At 36.8% G+C, this 17,767-nt stretch overlaps 1 protein-coding gene across 2 annotated transcripts in view; it reads left to right on the top strand.

Annotated features, from left to right (window-relative positions):
• The window catches only part of AGTR1 (angiotensin II receptor type 1), a 44,010-nt gene that overhangs the window by 15,359 nt on the left and 10,884 nt on the right, over positions 1–17,767 (top strand). Inside the window, exon 3 of one of the 2 annotated variants that reach the window (XM_042955104.1) lies at positions 4,729–4,790. The exons of the other annotated variant lie outside the window; for it this stretch is intronic. The gene's annotated coding sequence lies outside the window, so the exon portion shown is untranslated. The remainder of the gene's footprint in view (positions 1–4,728; positions 4,791–17,767) is intronic. 2 annotated transcript variants of the gene reach the window in all.

Below are 17,767 nucleotides of genomic sequence, written 5' to 3'. Positions count from 1 at the left end.
CATTCCCTGATAGGGTGCTTCACACATTTATTTAGCTGCCCAAATCCTGATGACATTTCAGTTTACAACTATTGTGATCTTACATATTATTGAATGGGTATTGGTTAATCGTAAAGTTTCTTTCCTCTGACTCTAAAATAAAAATATCAGGGGCTCGGTCGGTTAAGCATCCTATTTCGGTTCAGGTCATGATCTTAGGGTTTGTGGGTTTGAGCCCTGCGATGGGCTCTGTGCTGACAACTCAGAGCCTGGAGCCTGCCTTGGATTCTGTGTCTCCCTCTCTCTGCCCCTCCCCTGCTAGTGCTCTATCTCTGTCTCTCTCTCTCTAAAAAAAAAAAAAAAAAAAAAAAAAAAAAAAAAAAAGCAAACATTAAAAAAATTTTAAATAAAATAAAAATATCAAATGTCATGACCATAAGAATCCTTCTGAATGAGAATTAATTAAATATAATTTATTCCTATTTAGGGTTGCAGTTTGCAACATAATCTGCTGTGATTCATTTAATAAGTAGTTTTGTTGGATACCCACATGCCAGTCCCTGTTCTCAGCCCTGAGGACAAAGTGTGAACAGAAGACAAAAACCCCTGGCCTCACAGAACTTACATTCTAGTGCATGTACACAGAAAAACAATCAAGTAAAATATGCAATATGTTGCATAAAATGGAGACTAGAGCTAGAAATGAGAGGGGAAAGTGCAGTTTTAAAAGGATATTTAGAGAAAGCCTCCTTATAGTAAGAAGGAAGGAACTCTATGGACATCTGGGGAAGGACTCTTCTAGGCAGAAGCAAAGCATAAAGCAAAAGCAAAGGCCTTGGCAGTACGACACCAGCAAGTTCAAGGCACAGCAAACAGGCCAATATTCTTAGAAACCACAAAAGAAGAATGGATAACAAAAGGGAGATCAAGTTATCAAAGGCTAGCAGGACTAATAGGTAAAAACCAGAGACATTAAGAATGGATGCTACAAGAGAAGAAACAAATGATTAAACCTAAATGGTTTAAAGACAACATACTTTGAAATGTAGTAAAATGTTTCCAATATCGAAGATTTTAATCTTACAAGAAGTCAGGTCTATGATTCAATCCCCAGTGGATGGTTCTATGGCTATAACTCAAACTCTAAATATTAAAATCCTGTATTTAATGTCACTTCCTCCTGGACACCCAAATGATATGTTTGGGGCCTTTGGTATACTCCAAAAATGCTTTGCCTATCACTAACCTGTAATCCATTGTCTCTGAAAGTAAAACTCCTCAAGCAATAAAGAGTTGGGGCTACACAACATTGCCGTTAGATTATTTTTAGTAAAAGCTCTGCATTCTTAGGCAAACAAATATTCCAGTGAACTTAACACCAGTGAACTTAACGAGTCCTAGGGATACTACCAGATGTAAAATGATTTCATATATTGATTATCCCATTTCAGCTATTTTATCTTCAAGTCCAACAAAAAGAAAACTCTGAATAAAAAGATACATTTGGGATTGTAAATGTGACATTAGTCTACATATAACTAGGTATGAAATTATTTAATGGAAAATTTCAAATTCAACCAATCTTAAACATGTAAGATCGTCTGAATGAGAAGCAACGATCCTGACTTTGCATTATATTTTAGTGGTATTGTTTGCTCATAATCCCCATGCTTTTTTCCTGTCCGGCTATTCTTCAAGATTTCCTAATGAGCATTAGGGAACAAGTGTATTTAACAATCTGTATTTGCAGGTTGGAAACAAGAAAATGAAGACTAATAGTTTCTTTCCTGCTAATCTGATTTTCTACAGCTCCTCTCCTACCAGCATAGGCAAAGGACTTAGTTACTATTTCTAGCAGATGAAGCCAAGGAAGAGACAAGCATCTCTGATGTCACGCTTCTCCCAAATGGGCCAGCTGCTCCATAGGTCTCCATTAGAGACTTCCCCAAGAGTAATAAATTAAAGTGATCATGACCAGAATGAGAAAAAAAAAAAAATGCAACTTCCTTTATTCTAAAAAAGCAGTACTCAATGGCTGGTTAACAACGCTACAGTGAATGTTTTTGTATATTCTCCTGCACATGTGGAGAGTTTTAGGGTATGTACTCAGAAGTGGAAATGATGATTTGATTTCCAAAGTGGCGGTAATTTCAGGAGGTTCCTGGAAATGGGGTGGTGCTGAGTTGACAGAAAGATATGGGGGTTCAGTCCTTAACTGCTGATGTGTGGCTGGCTCTCTAAACTGAAATATGATCCAAAAAGAACTTCTGATATAATTTCAGGTCCTAAGGCTAGTTAATAGTACAGATAGTTATTCATTTATAACAGTACAGGAATTTATTTCCCAGTACCCCTCGTGTCAATGACATCCCATAAAATCAGCCTGGCAAGGAACTAGAACATTTTAAGAATATCCAATACATAACTTTAAATGAGAGGTTTTCCTTTTCTCACACAAAAACATGAAAGTCAGTTTGAACTGATGTGGACTTCTGCCCAGGTGAGTGCCTCTGATTTCAGAAAGCATGTACCTCTTTTGTAACTCCAGTGTGTCCTTGGAAATCGCTGCATAAAGGCCAAACTGCCAAGTCTAGTCCTTTGCTGAGAAAAACCTTTTCAGTTGTATGTCAGTAGCTGGTCTTTGTTCTCTTCAGCACTCATTGCAAAATACAGCAATTCTAATTCTAAATCCCAATAGTATTGGGAAGACAAGTTGAGTTAAAATAATGCCTGTAATTTAATCAGTATTCGGTCCCTAATAAAAAGCTAGTTAGTCACAGCTTCCATCAAATCCCTCTCCCACAGATTTCTCTCCTGAAAGGAGATACTTACTATACAGCATTTAGGGGAAAACAAAGTTTCCTCAATTGCTAGGGCCAGAATAATGAAAGGTTTGAAAACAGTATTTTAAGCACCATCATGTTTTTGCTTTCCATTCCCTGAGGTTGAACAGATTCTTAATTTCAGTTTTTTAACTTCCCTGAAAATAATTCCTGTCTCTAGTTAACTATTGTTTCAATGAAGTATTTTATCTTCTAAATCTGGTAGGCTCACAAATTTAAGTCATCATCCAGATCAGAAAAAGTAAGTAAAACTTAAAAGAATCTAAATGACAAATCTTCTCACTCAAAAAAGTAAAAAAAAAAAAAAAAAGTCTCAAATTCAGGAATGAATCATCCTTGAAATTCTCCCAACTTGCAATTTAGTTTTATGGGTGAAAACTTTGGGAGACCAGTTTGGGGAAGCAACCATGCCAGGTACTATTTCATGTATATAATCTTACTTCTCACAGCAACACTTAAGAGATAACTATGATTGTTGCCATAGTCTTACATTGCTATTTTATAAATGTGGACCCAAAGAAGCAGAGAAAATAATAGTTAACATCCATTAACTGGACACTTACTGGATCAGGCACTGGGTCACGCACTTCATCCGCATTTTGTTACTTAATCCTCCAACAAACAAACCCCATAGGCCAGGTGGTCTTATTGGCTTCATTTCTTCACAGACACTGAGCCTAAGGGGCCCACTTTGCTAACCAATGTCAGGAACAGAACTGGAATTTGGGACTGACTCCAACACCCTGGTTCTGACCATTTTTTTCCCAGATGTAACTCATCAAATTCTCCAGAGGCTGAGTTCTTCCTGCTGTTGCTTTTAATTAACTGCTACACCATCAGCACTTTTTTTTACATATATGTATATAAGTGAACACCGTGTCAATATTTGTTTATAGTGATACCAGGTGCCTGTTTAAGCTAGCATCATATTGAATAGGAGAGTCCAAAGCTCTGACAGGAATGCTGAAGACAAGGTAAAGCAGATATTTTTCTGTCACATTTCAGTGAGGAAATTAATTGTGAATTCACATGCCACCAGCCATACACAGAAATGCAACAGGAAATGAAGAAAAATTTAACTACTTTAAATAATGTGGTCTGTAGTACAAATGAGTGCTCTGTGAATTAGATTCCTTCTGCTATCGAATCGATCATTTGAATTATGTTGGCAAGCAGGGTAAGACATTACTAAAATTATCCTTGAATCCTAGCTTTGAGATCTATGTAAGACACTAGGCAATTTGCCTAAGAATACACAGAAAATACTTTTTAAAAGGATTGGGATGGGTTATTTCCCTCTCTGTTAAATATTAGCCTTTGAAATGAACCCAGCTGATCTGCTAAATAACACTTGCAAATTGTTGTGTTTTAATAAAGTGACAGACTGAGAGAGAAGCCACACTAGACCTGCTTATGCTTCTGGAAGCAGTGCAGGCCAGGAACATTATGCAATAATGCCTTTTAAAAGAAGGGAGCCTCTTAGCATTACACCTTGCCTGGCAACAAATGTAGCCACTTACTCCAAATGTAGACATAATTAGAAGCTATGAAAATCTAGCATCAGAATCCCAAACCCCTGGTGCAATACACTGTAAATTACAGCTTTTATGTCTGTAATATTTTCAACCACTCCATTTAAATATGTGAATATATGAATGCGCTCTGTTTCAGGAGGCCTGCTCTATGAGGCTATGGAAAGGTTTTACTGTTATTAATCAGGTGTCTTGTAAACAGGACGCCTCATTTTTAGATTTCTGGAAGGTTCAGAGCCTGTACTGCTACTGGCAGAGGGCAGACCCAAATGGGCTATTCTAGTGAAAATCCCTGGGTAAACATGGAACACAGTGAAAACCTGGGGGACCCAATCTGCACTAGGTACCACTAACAGTCATCACCTCTATTACAGCTTGAACCATGCAAACCCAGGCTGATGTGTTAGTTTAGAAGATTGCAGCAGAACTTTATCAAGTAAGTCTGAAAGAACATTAATTCTTCATCTAATCTCAGGTGACCAATAAAAGAAAATCTTATTTTCAAAACCTTCATAAAAGATGTAAAATCAGTGTCTTAAATCTGAGAATAACTTTTGTTGAAAGAGAAAAATAAATGCTTTAAAATTTAAAGTTACAAAACACGGACATCTTCAAATAAATCAGGGAAACTATTTTGCAGAAAATAAATGGTGTTCCTCTGATTTGTGACTGGCCATGGAGTTCTGAGTTTCAGAGTATGAAGGTGTGCTCAGCTGTCTATTAGAAATAGCGGGGGAGACTCAATACCCTTCCAAATGGAAGGGTTCCTATTAGGTTTTCCCCTTCATTTCCTAAAATGTTGTGATTTTTTAATTCCCAGGTGTTATGTCTTAAAAAGATTTTAAAGTTTAAAAAATAGAAACATATACTGAAATTGAGAACTGAACTGTTCAGCCAGTTGGGTATGATTTTTTAAATAGGTAATACAGACCTCTAGTGGTTGAACAGTTTGAAAGCCTCTGCAAGGAAAGGAAATTGCAAGGCAAGTGCAGGCATTTTGAGGAGAAAACAAACAGCTAGTAGGTAAAATTACTCATGAAATTCATATATTTCACACAAACAATAAAAAGGTAAGCATAGCTCCAAGGGAACGTGAGGCACCTTCCATCCTCATCGGTGCTCCTTGGTTCTCCTAAAATAAGCAAGGACCTTCCCACCAAAGTCCCAGCAAAAAGTCTGGATTGGTATTGATTTTCCTCTAAAAGATTAACATACAATTCATTTCTTATATGAATGGCCCTGACAGATATTTGTGTCATGTGAAAAAGATTGCTTTTCCTTGGTACACAGTTTTGCTCACTGGGACTCTTCTTCCTCTAAAGTTCCCATGAAAATGCAAGAAACCCTCACACAACTGAAACTTACCTTGATGTTCCCAGGTCTCTTCAAGGGCAGCCACACTCCACTGGAATGGGCTCACTGATTGGGGTGCTCTCCAGTCTACGTGAAGGGCAAAGTACTGGACCCATGCACAAGCTTAAAGGTCCCTCTAGACTAGGTTTCTCAAACTTGAATAAATGCACAAATCACCTGCAGAATCTTGTTGAAATGCAGATTCTGGCTCAGTAGGGGTGGATGGAACCTGAGATGGCTTTCCTGGTGAACTCCCAGTGGTGCTAATGTGGCTCATCCAGAACTATTCTGGGAGTAGCAAGGAGACTTTATAACATCTCTCTTTATTTTTTTTAATTATACTTTTTATTTTTACTGATGCTTTATCTTTTTTTTACTTTAATGGCATCTGTTAAAAATTAATTTTTGAATTTATAAAACTTTTTAAAGTTCTCTTTCACTTGACTATGTACAATTATCACTGGGAACCTGTTACTCAAGTTTCATAAAGATGATCATACATTTTAAAAATGGATTCCATGTCATCTGTTTAGCTCAGTCGGTTCTTGGTGGTTATGGGCACCTTTCTAAGCACTGGTAGTCACTGGGCACATGTAGCCACAGTTAAATATCTGATTAGCTATATTGGGACAGTGGATGAGATCAGGTTTTGTGCATGTTGAAAAACTACTAAGGGCCCAACGTAATATCTAGATCATAAAATCAGGCAGAAAAAAAAGCACAAGCTGAAACCATAAGAGTCAACAGATCAGAGCAGAAAACAGGAAAATATATTTTTCAGACAGAATGTATTATAATTCCATCATCTAAATAACTTCCTATTATAGCATGTTGTCAACCTTAATTTTGAAATCCATAATTTTAGAACTTATGTCACAGAGTAGTCTTTAAAAGCCTCTTGCAAACTTTTAACATCTAGTTTCAAATCAAAAATAATATACTAACAAGCCATAGCATGGAGGGAGTACATAAATTATCATCATTGCCCTGCATGAACAGTAATTCACAGGTTTGGCTCAGACATGACTTAGATGAAATAATTAACTATGTACAGTACTTAACGGTAAAAAAAAGTAATTAATCTAGCTGCCTCATACTGGTTTGGCCTAAATAAACATGCAATAAAGAAAACCATACAATTTTATTATTTCCTCACATTACTTTACTGAGTTGGAATTTTAATATGTCAGAAAAAGATATCTTTTCTTTCAAAAAAAATCACTTTCTTTTCAAATGTCAACATACTGATCATAAGCTGAATGAGTTCTACATATTTATAATTGTGGGCAGATGTTCTCAATTTATACTTATGCATTTTACTTCACAGGAATTTGGTGATTACTTTAATGTGAAATAAGAAAAAAAATCAATTTTTTAACCACAAATTACACAGACTCTCTTAATGGTACTATAATTATATGGTGGTGTAGTTTTGGCAAAATGTTTCAGATAAACCTGTTTTTTGACCCATGGGTTCTCAGAGGAGTCATGTTGCCTTTTGGCCTTTAGACCCCTTACCAGTAGGTCTGCAAGATAAAGGGCAGGGTCATTAAGTTGGAGTGAGGGCAAAAATAAGGCAAGTGTTCGGGCAAGAGAAAAAGGTTCAGGTGATTTGTGCTAGAGAGAAAGTTCATCCTACTGAGGTGTTTTTTTGCTTTGTTTTGTTTTTTAAGTTCACTTTCAGTGTATGGACAGATACTCCTTTGCCTAATCTCATAGACTATGACATATTCTCCCCTATAGAATTCCATTGGTTAATCATTATATTATTATCGTCATGTCATAAATAGACAAAGAAGAGGAAGAGGTTGAGCATTCTTCCAAAATCAAATAGCGTACAAGATGTAGGGTCAAAACTCAAACCCAGAAACTTCTGCTTCCAATCAAGATAGAGTAACAGAGACTTATCTTCTTACCTAAAACTACAACTAGATAGGTAGCTAGATGGATGGATGATAGAGTCTAACAGACACACATATATATGAAACAATGGTATGTGTGTATATATGTGTGTGTGTATATATATGTATACATATATTATATGTAATATATGCATACATATATATGTATATACATTGCATATTATATATATGTGTGTGTATATATATGTATATGTATATGCATATATATATATGTGTGTGTATATATATATACATATATATGTATATGTGTGTATATATATATATATATATATATATATATATGAAACAATATATGAGAAACAATGGTTTCCAAGACAGTATACATCAGGCAACAAAGGGCAGTAATCTCTGAGGGATGAGAAACAAATGAAATAAAACCTATGATTGTCCGAGCTCACTACCTGGGGGTAGTTTCCAGCCATGGCACAAAGAAGAATTAAGAAGGAGCTCCCAGGTATCCCTGAGTTGAGGAGATGGAACTGGGAGTCCAGAGAGGTAAGGAGCTAGAGTTCACAGGGCAGAGCACCAGAGAGTAGAGAGCTTTGCAAAGGAAGAGCCCGATAATCTGCAAAGTATCCCCCTTGCATTTCAGCGCATATGTATAATTCATGGGGCATCGGGTAGTATACTCAGAAGGGTTTTTTGCCTCCAGAATAAGAAAAAAAAATGGCCCTAGACTAGATGCTGCTCTGGTCCCACCTGACAAAGCATAAAAGCCAGATCTGAGGGGATCAAACTCGTTGCGAGTAATTTAACTACTTCCCAGAACAAAGAAGGAAAATTTTAATAAGATACAAAACGTCCAATAACCAACAAGGCAAAATTCACAGTGTTTAGCATCCCATTCAAAAATTACCAGGCAAGCAAAGAAGCAGGAAAGTACAATCCATAAAGAGAAAAAAATCAATCCATGGAAACAGACTCAGTAATGATACAGATGATAGAATTAGTACACAAGGATATTAAGTGGTTATTATAACTGTACTTCATATGTTCAAGAAGCTAGAGGAAAGTTTGAACACCAAAGGTAGAGACATGGAAGATATAAAAAAGACAGCAATTGCATTTCTGGAGATGAAAACTACAGTAATCTCAGACGAAAACACACATCAAGACTCAAGATACTAAGATGTTCCTTCCACTGTACCCACAATACTCTTTCCTGGGCCCTGAGTTTGATCCCAGCAGCCTAATACTGAATGCTTGCTTATTTACTAAAATTCTTAGGTGAATGTTTCCTTTAAGAAGTGATTACCAGCTAAAGACAGCAGCATTCCTGAAGGCATAGAGCCTTCATGGGCCATGTGGCCCTTTCCCGCCTCACTTTGATCCCCCTACCTCCCTGCCTGTCTCTGCCTGTGGAGCAAATTCCACTACCTTCCAGGGACTGCTACTCCTTCATTCTAGCAAAGAGATTTATCAAAAAAATAACTGCTAACAGTCCTTAGCATGACATCTCCTGAGTTATAAGGAAGTTTACATTATCAGACCAACATTTTCTATATTTGTTTTCTGTCTTACCTTGAAAACTATATAGTTTGAAAAAGTATGAAGTTTGATCTTTTCACACAAAATAAAATTAAAACACAGTTTAGTATTTTTCCAACTTCTCACTCTACCCATCTAAGGTCTTATGTATAAAATCACAAACTGTGTTCTTCCAGCTAACCAAGCAATTACCCAAAATGCACATGCTGTCCTTTTATTACAGAATGCAAAACAAGCTCACGAGAACTAAACTACTTTTCCAACAAAAGTGAAAAATCAGCTTGTCCAGGAAGTTATATTAGGGCTAGAAGCCAAAGAAATGTATCTGCTAGCCAAGTGTTACCATTCACCAGAAATACTCCATGTTCATTATTAATCCTGTATAACTCCCTCAGTCAATGCCAGATATATTCTTTTTATGTACTTTTTGTATGTATTTTTAAACCTGTATTGAATTAATTTAGAAAATATATTAGTATCAAAAACATAAATGTGTAGGGGCGCCTGGGTGGCTCGGTCGGTTAAGCGTCTGACTTCAGCTCAGGTCATGATCTCACAGTTCGTGAGTTCAAGCCCTGCTAGGGCTCTGTGCTGACACCTCAGAGCCCGGAGCCTGCTTCGGATTCTGTCTCCCCCTCTCTCTCCCCCTCCTCTGCTCATGCTCTCTCTCTCAAAAAATAAATAAACAGTAAAACCACACATACACCCAGTGTGTAGATAATTCCATGCTTGGAGCATCACAGTTCACTTTAGAAACACTTTACTTGACAATGAAGATAAATATTTTTCAGCACTTATTAAAAATATTTTAAAATTTAACCTCATTACTAGTTATGTAACCAGGGTCATTAGGTCAATATGGCTCTATGAAATAACATCAGTCCCTTTCATTATTGGTCATCCTTTTGGTACTAGATGATATTTTTTTGAATAAATGTTAAAGTAATATGCAAGAATACCCAAATAGCACAGATTCAATGTTGTATTCACCCATCTGGAGACATCACTTTGGCGAAATGCACCAACAGCTCTAAAATGCTAATAGTACCTTAAACAATATGGAACAATTAAAAGGGAAAAATAAGTTTCTGTCTGGAACAGCGTAGCAGGTAGTGACATCTAGACATTCCGAGACAGCTCTCATACTCTGAGCTGAACTACCCTTCTGCACACCCAGGTGGGGCAGCCTGGCTGCAAGAGAGCAAGGATGAACAATAACCTCAGCCCATCGCATCTCTGTTTTCCCACTGTCTCTAATTCCTCCATCACAGATTGTTGTTGAATGTGGAAATGGAAGGGGGGATTTCTAAAAGAGGTATGCTTCACATATTTAGTGTAATATAAAAACACTGAAATATGGGGGTCTGCAGAATCTTGCTGGTGGTTGGAGTCTGTTTACTCAGTTGTAAAATTAAGTAGTTGGCCTGGATCCTAGGTTATAAATTGACAGCCCTTGGACCCAACTTGATCTGCAAAAGAGTTCTATTTAGTTCTACAGTGCTGCTATTATTATTATTATTATTATTATTACTACTACTACTAATTATCATTATTTGCATTAACTGAAAACATTTCAAAATAGGAGATTTCAAATAAAATTTGAAATTTCCAGCTTCATCTTTTTAAAAAATCGGCTTGCGTCTCCCCATATCATAATTAGCATAAGTGGCTACACCTGAGAAGTGAGGCTCCCCAACCCCCACCTCCTCTGAGAAAAAGGAAGGATCCTACATTCACCAACATGACTGCTTCACTCAACTCTGTTATTCCCAGCCCCTGTAAGTATTTGCATATGTGAACCTTGGAGCATGTAATTTCTAGAGACTATTCCAGCAATAAAATGTTATGAATCTCTGACTTAAGTTGTTTCAATAAAAGCAAGACTGTAGATAATAACAGTTCAACTACATTATAGGTGAAAATAGACTTGGCTTGAAGAACCTGACAACAAAAACACCATTTAGAGTATAGTAATTGTGCATTTTTACAGGGACAAAGGGCATACATATATATTTTTCTGTATTTTCTGTATTTTTCTGAAGAAGAAAAGGAATAAATATGACTTATCAATTTCCTTCTATAGTAGAAATTTCTGTGACTTTCTGATCCACATTGAGATAAAGCTGCTGAAAGACCACAGCAGAATGACTTTTTATGTAAAGAGAACATTTTAATTTGTTGGTATAACATAAATCGTGTAGTTTATCTAGACAATGGCTTTAAACTGATCACTGACCTGTGTACAACTATGCCTACTGAAACAGATTTCTAAACACTTCCTTCGAATTAGATGTCTTCATATCAATATAACCAAAATTATTATCACATTACGTTATTCTCACAAAGTTCTAATGAACTTCACAAATCTGCCTGCTCTATTCTGAGTACAAAATATTTAGCCTAATTTGTTTTTCCATTATTTTATATAGTAATAAAGTAATACCAAAAATGTTATTACCAGAAACAATAGTGTTGTATAATTATTAGAAAGTGAATCTCGTGAAATCATATTAAAGAACAACAATTACCACATGTTAAGTCAGATAATTCAAGGAAGAGACTTATATGAATACTAGGGGAGTTGCTGGCAAAGAAATTTTTTTCTCTGAAATCTTCATTTTGAGGAAAAATTTTCCCATTTAATTAGTTGAGGTTTGATTCACCAACCAAAGGTCTATAGTGTGATATTTTTTCCTCCTCCAACTTAAAGTAATGTTAAAATCATCTGCCCTTCAGATGTTCACACTTTCACTTCTTTTAAAAACTGGGTCCTTCCTAGGTCCTTTATATTGCTTTATGGTATTAATAACAGATTGTATCACCATATTGTATTGTATGGACAGGGCTCCTCACATCATTCCAATCTGCTTCTTGGCTATGTGTAATAACCATAGGTTATGTGACAAATTACACATATGTAAAGTAGAATTTTATGGGGTAATTTACTTAGTGTGGGGACATATGAATATATATTGAGAATATAAATAATGGTAATAACAATAGATAACATTTACTGTTTACTATATGGAAATCTTCCACCCCACCCCACCCCGCCATGTTTTATTTAATCCTCGCAATAACAGTATATACTAAGTTTTTATCCCATTTTAAAGATGAGAAGACTAAGGCTCAAAGAGGGTAAGTATTTTAACCATTTACATGATTAGTCAGAGGTGAAACCAGGATCTTAACTGACCTTTGTGACTGCAAAGCTTCTGGGTTATTTTCTACGGTGCTTGATAGCCAACAGACTCTGCTAAAGTTAATGCTTCCTTTTAAAATTCTAAATGTTGAATATATGCCATTAGCTTTCCACTTCAGTCATGTGTTAAACTTGTTTTTACTGTATCTAGTCTATTCATAATGAATGGGTATGATATACTGTCTTTTGAGGAAATTATGTTAAACATATCATCTTAACAACATTCTTCCGAGGGCAAGGTAGAGGCTTTATGGTCTCATTCCCATTTGTCAGATCAACGTTGAATGAAGGTTTAATAATTTGCCTGAGGTCTCAATTTCTAGAGAGACAAAGAAAAAGCCTCCAAATCCCCTACCCCCAGTTCTAGATTAGTGTTTGTACTAAGTCTTTTTTTACCCTTGCTAAATCCTGCAATCATCTGACTTCTACTCTTCAACTTCTTAAATTATGTTGCTTTTTCACTTATTGCTTTTGGTTATATGTATTATTAAGATTTGACATTAGCATTCGCTATCATTTCACTCTTAATTCTGAATGTTTCCATCTGATTGTTTATTTTTGTACTTTGTTGTTTTTTTTTATTTACTTTACCCCAATTATCCAGGAAAGGCTGCCTACATCTTTTTAAAGCTCTGATGTTCTCAATGAAAAGACCTTCTAAATGACCTTGTTTGTCTCCCATGGAGTTGCATATCACAACTTCAAATGCCTCACTAAAATGTTACCCGTTTGGCATCAGTATACAGAAAAGGCTGCACTCTGTGATAAGAAGTACAGTGGTGTTTTCCTAGTGAGAGAATAGAGCTCTTCATGGGCAAAGGGGGCAATATAATTTCCTCAGATTTAGCTGGTATTTCAAACACAATGGTACTTGTCTTCTAGAACTAGCCTATAAGGAATTTGTAGAGACAATACCACATGAACCAATACTTAAAATTCTGGTCATGGGACTCTATCAATATTACTCCTTTAGAAATCCTTTTTCCAGAAATGTTCTTCTTTGGCTACAAAAACAATTACTTAGTGCCTTTATGGATCAGAAAAGCAGTTGGATAGAGGAGGCAAGTAAGAAAGACAAACTAAGTAACTGAAACTCTCGGGTTGCCAAACTTGCACACTATGACTTGTAACTAATGGTATGTTCATCCTCTCTCACAAAAATGAGTGTACTTGGTTTTATTCTAATGAGAGCCTCAATGACAGACTACACTTAATATGTGATTCTGCAGGGGGGAGAAAAGCCCTCATGTGAATATAAAGTTAAATTTCCATTTAAATATTGCAGTCAGTTTAGAACCTAACACTGCAGATTGACTCTGGCCCTGTCAGATTCCCAGTAGTGTCTATGGCAGTGATGCCACCAGAGGGCAGGGTTTGACTTCCGGACATGGTGGCTTCCTATTTCTAGAAGCAACTTTGGGGCCGCTACAATAGCCATCAAACCCGTTAAAGACCTTATAATGAATCCAAGCTCAAATTCTCTTTTCTGGTGCAGAATCCTAGAGTTCTGGAAAATGCTTAGAGAGGGTAATTTCTAGAATGATCTGACACAACAAATATTTAGTTAACTCGCAGTTTCAGAGCTCCTACTAAGTACTCAACATGGTCTTGGATATCTGAAGGTTACTCAAGAGGATTTTATCTTTTGATCTGTAGTTTCCCTGGGATGATATGAATGTAATACACGAAAAAAGCACTACCAATATAGTATACAGTTAACTTATGCCATGAAAGACAGGAACTACAGATTATCAAGAATTAAAAAAAAAAAAAAAAAAAAAAGTAGGGACTAGAATAAGGTTTCTCAAGCAGCACAATTAACATCTTAGACCAGATAATTTTTTGTTGTGGGGTAATGCGTTGTGCCTTGTAAGATGAGTAGCAGTATCTCATCTAAGCAGTTACTAAATGCAAGTAACGTTGTCCTCTCCCAACTCCCCCCTGTTGTAAGAACCAAAAGTGTCTCCAGACATTGCCAAATGTCCCTGGAGGGAAAAATTATCCCCCATTGAGAAGCATTGAACTAGAATATGAAATGATGACCTTACCCCTCAAAAAAATAACTGAACCTTGAAACTTTAAAATCTCAAAAATACAGATTCTATTTTTGATAAAAAAGGACCTGTTCTCTAAGCCTCAGTTTCCTCATCTGAAGAATGGGAATAATTGTGCTTATCCTCATAGGCCTTGTGGTAGTTTGTTATGTTTACCTTAATAAAATACCACAGATTGGGTGGCTTCAACTACAGAAATTTACTTTCTCATGGTTCTGGAAGCTAAAAGTTCAAGATCAAGGTGCTGGCAGGGTTGGTTTCTGGTGAGACCTCTCTCCCTCCCTTGCAGATAGCCACCTTCTCATTAACCTCACATAGCTTCTGCTCTGTACAAGCACATTCCTGATGTGTTCTTCCTCTTATAAAGACACCTGTCACATTGGATTAGGGCCCCAACCTCATGACCTCATTTACCCATAATTACATCTATACCTATTACAGTCGCATTGGGTACTATGGCTTTTGAAAGGACACAATCCAGTCCATAACAGGGTTCTTGCAGATATGAAAGCAATTATCACAATGCTTGGCACATAATAAACATTCAATTAATCACAACTCATAAATATTACTAATGTTAATACTAAGCCACTTTTATAAGTCCTCTATGTGAAACAGATACCAGTAAAATCCTAGAGGAGCATAAAACAACTGTACATTAAATAAGCTTATTTGAACTCTTGTGTGTCACTTTGTGCTGAAGTTATGTAACTGAAAAGTTGAAACTGACATTTTCCCCACCGACATAGCTAATCACTTAATGGGTGCTCTGTCTTCCTTTATGCGAAGGTCAAAGGGCAGTAGCTCTTGCATCCCCAGCATCTGATGAGTAATTAATGTTCCACAAAGTTGTAAGTACTTTGGGGAACTTCTGTGTGTAAAGAAATTCTAGGTACAGTAGTTCCCCCTTTACATGTGGATTCGCTTTCTGCAGTTCAGTTACCTGCAGTCAGCCGTGGTTCAGAAGCAAGTGATCCTCCTCCTGACATACCATCAGAAGGTCAAGAGTGGCCTGATGCTAGGTCACAATGCCTATGTCATTCACGTCATTTCATCTTACCACATGGGTACTTGATCATCTCCCATCATTAGAAGAAAAGTCAATAGAGTACAAGATATTTTAGAGAGAGACCACATTCACATAACTTTTATTACAGTATATTGTTATCATTGTTCTATTTTATTTTTAGTTATTGTTGTAAATCTCTCACTATGCCTAATTTATAAACTTTATCATAGGTAATTGGTAATTTTGTAGAGGAAACATAAGTAATTTTGTAGAGGAAAAAACACACTATATATAGGGTTTGATACTATCTGTGGTTTCAGGAATCTACTGGGGGTCTTGGAATGTATCCCAACAAATAAGGGAGGAGTACTGTAAATATTTCTCCAAGAAGATGCTTAAGAGTGATAATTCACTTTTACCCTCTTAATTTGATTTATAAGCTTCATCTATCTTACAGAAGACAGAACAAAAATAAATAGGGGAAAAAAACAATAAATAGTTTCAAACAGCCATGGTCTTCAGCTGAAACTGAATAACTGGAGATTTTGAAATTGCAAAGGAACATGGACCCTCTTTAGCCAAAAATACTTGTTTATAAAAACTAGAGGGTGTTAGATACTTCTGTCACACCGGCTTAGCATTTGAAATTTCTGCTGGTTCAAGCGCAATTGTGCTGTCCTATTTCCAATTCTGGGGTTCCCTCCCTAACCACAGTTGATTTCGGATTGGAGGCTTGCAACTTTGAGGACCAGAACAGAGTGACTTAGCTAGCTCGAAGAACAAGAAGAGAGTTTTACTATCACGAAGGGGGGAAGCATTGTTGTTACAGCAGGTTCAGGAAGAGTGGAGTCAACGTTGACAGCTGCTGACTTAAACAGTTTTGTTGTCAGTAATAAAAGCAGAAATGGCTTGATGAGAGGGAAGCCAAGAAAAGGAGAAATTGCTATGGCAAAACAAGAGGAGATGGTGGTCTTGGTGCGGCAGAGAATATTCAAAAATACTCTCCTTGTCCTTAAAGAGTTGTTGCTGCACGGGTAATGTGCCACTTCAGTACATAGCCCCTCTATGCAGAAATGCTATATTTCCACTTTACAAACCAAGGGATGCTTTCGTTTTACATTTCGAGGAGAAACAAACAATCAAAGGCAAAAGTGGTACAGTATCTTATGCAGCTCTCTTGGAAAGAGTTCGTTTTTTTCCCGCCGCTCAGACTGCACACAAATACTGGGAATATATTTTAATTTCAAATCTGACATGTGACATCTGGTAACCCATTTATTGCTAATGAAGTTTTCACAGGAAGCAGCAGTCACCAGTATCTCATCGTAGTTTTCAATTGGCAAAGCGTTGTTACCTTTTATTGGCCCAGCATTTGTGCCGCCCATCACAGGCTGTTTCGTTAGAAAACACAAGTAGTCCCACATAGAAATGAATGGAGTGGTAATATAACAGCAGACAGAATGGTCTAAACTTTTCATTATAATCAGTGGTGTAGTATCATTGTAATTTATACTTAAAAATCATATAGGTATTGAAGAGAAGGATTAGAGCTAGCAGAGGTGTCCAATCCAAGTAGCTTGTCAGTGCATCAGCCTCCCTCTCTGAGCCTCTCTACCTCTTTCTGGTACATTAGCCTCTTCTTCCACTTCCAGCACTGAGTGCAATTTCCCAATTCTCCTTATCCAGATTTGCTGGTACAGGGGAAGTTAGTCATTTACACCATAGTATGAAGTTAAGAACACTAACAAAAGTCTCAAATCTACAGGATCTTTTGATATCTCCACATGTATCACCTCATGATGTACCCAACAACGTTGTGAGCCTGACAAGACAGATATTTTTCTTACTTCATAATCATTAACTTCATTATTATTATTATAATTTTCCAGATGAAGAAAACGAGTCACAGGTTAAGAGAAAAGCAAAAGACCCCATAGGTCAGAAGAGGTAAATCACATACGGCTTCAGATTTTTTGGTTACCATCACCATGCCCTTCTACTGCTAGTCTGGCTTTCATCTGAGTCAGTGTATCTCCTTCCTCAGGTAGATCTTGGAGGCATGGAAGTGGGTATTGCCAACCCAATCCCAGTTAAAGAAATTCTAGACATTTATGAATGAGCGCAAGGAGTATTTTACTAGATAACACCCTGCTGGGCACCCTTTAACTATACCAGTCCTGAATGTTTGAAAGAAATCCACAGTCTAATGAATAATTCCCAAGCTGTATTTCAGGAGTCTACTATTTAGGAGTTTGATTTTACTTTTTTAGTGTGGCTACTAGGAAATTTTTAATTATGTATGTGGTTCACATCAAGTTTCTTTTAGACAGCACTGACCAACAGAATCAGAAAACAGAAAGTGGCAGCGGTTAGTAAACTACAGAA

Source organism: Panthera leo, chromosome C2, assembly GCF_018350215.1.
Source record: "Panthera leo isolate Ple1 chromosome C2, P.leo_Ple1_pat1.1, whole genome shotgun sequence".
In the NCBI taxonomy this organism is placed as follows: domain Eukaryota; kingdom Metazoa; phylum Chordata; class Mammalia; order Carnivora; family Felidae; genus Panthera; species Panthera leo.
This window is presented reverse-complemented; position numbering and strand designations above follow the sequence as displayed.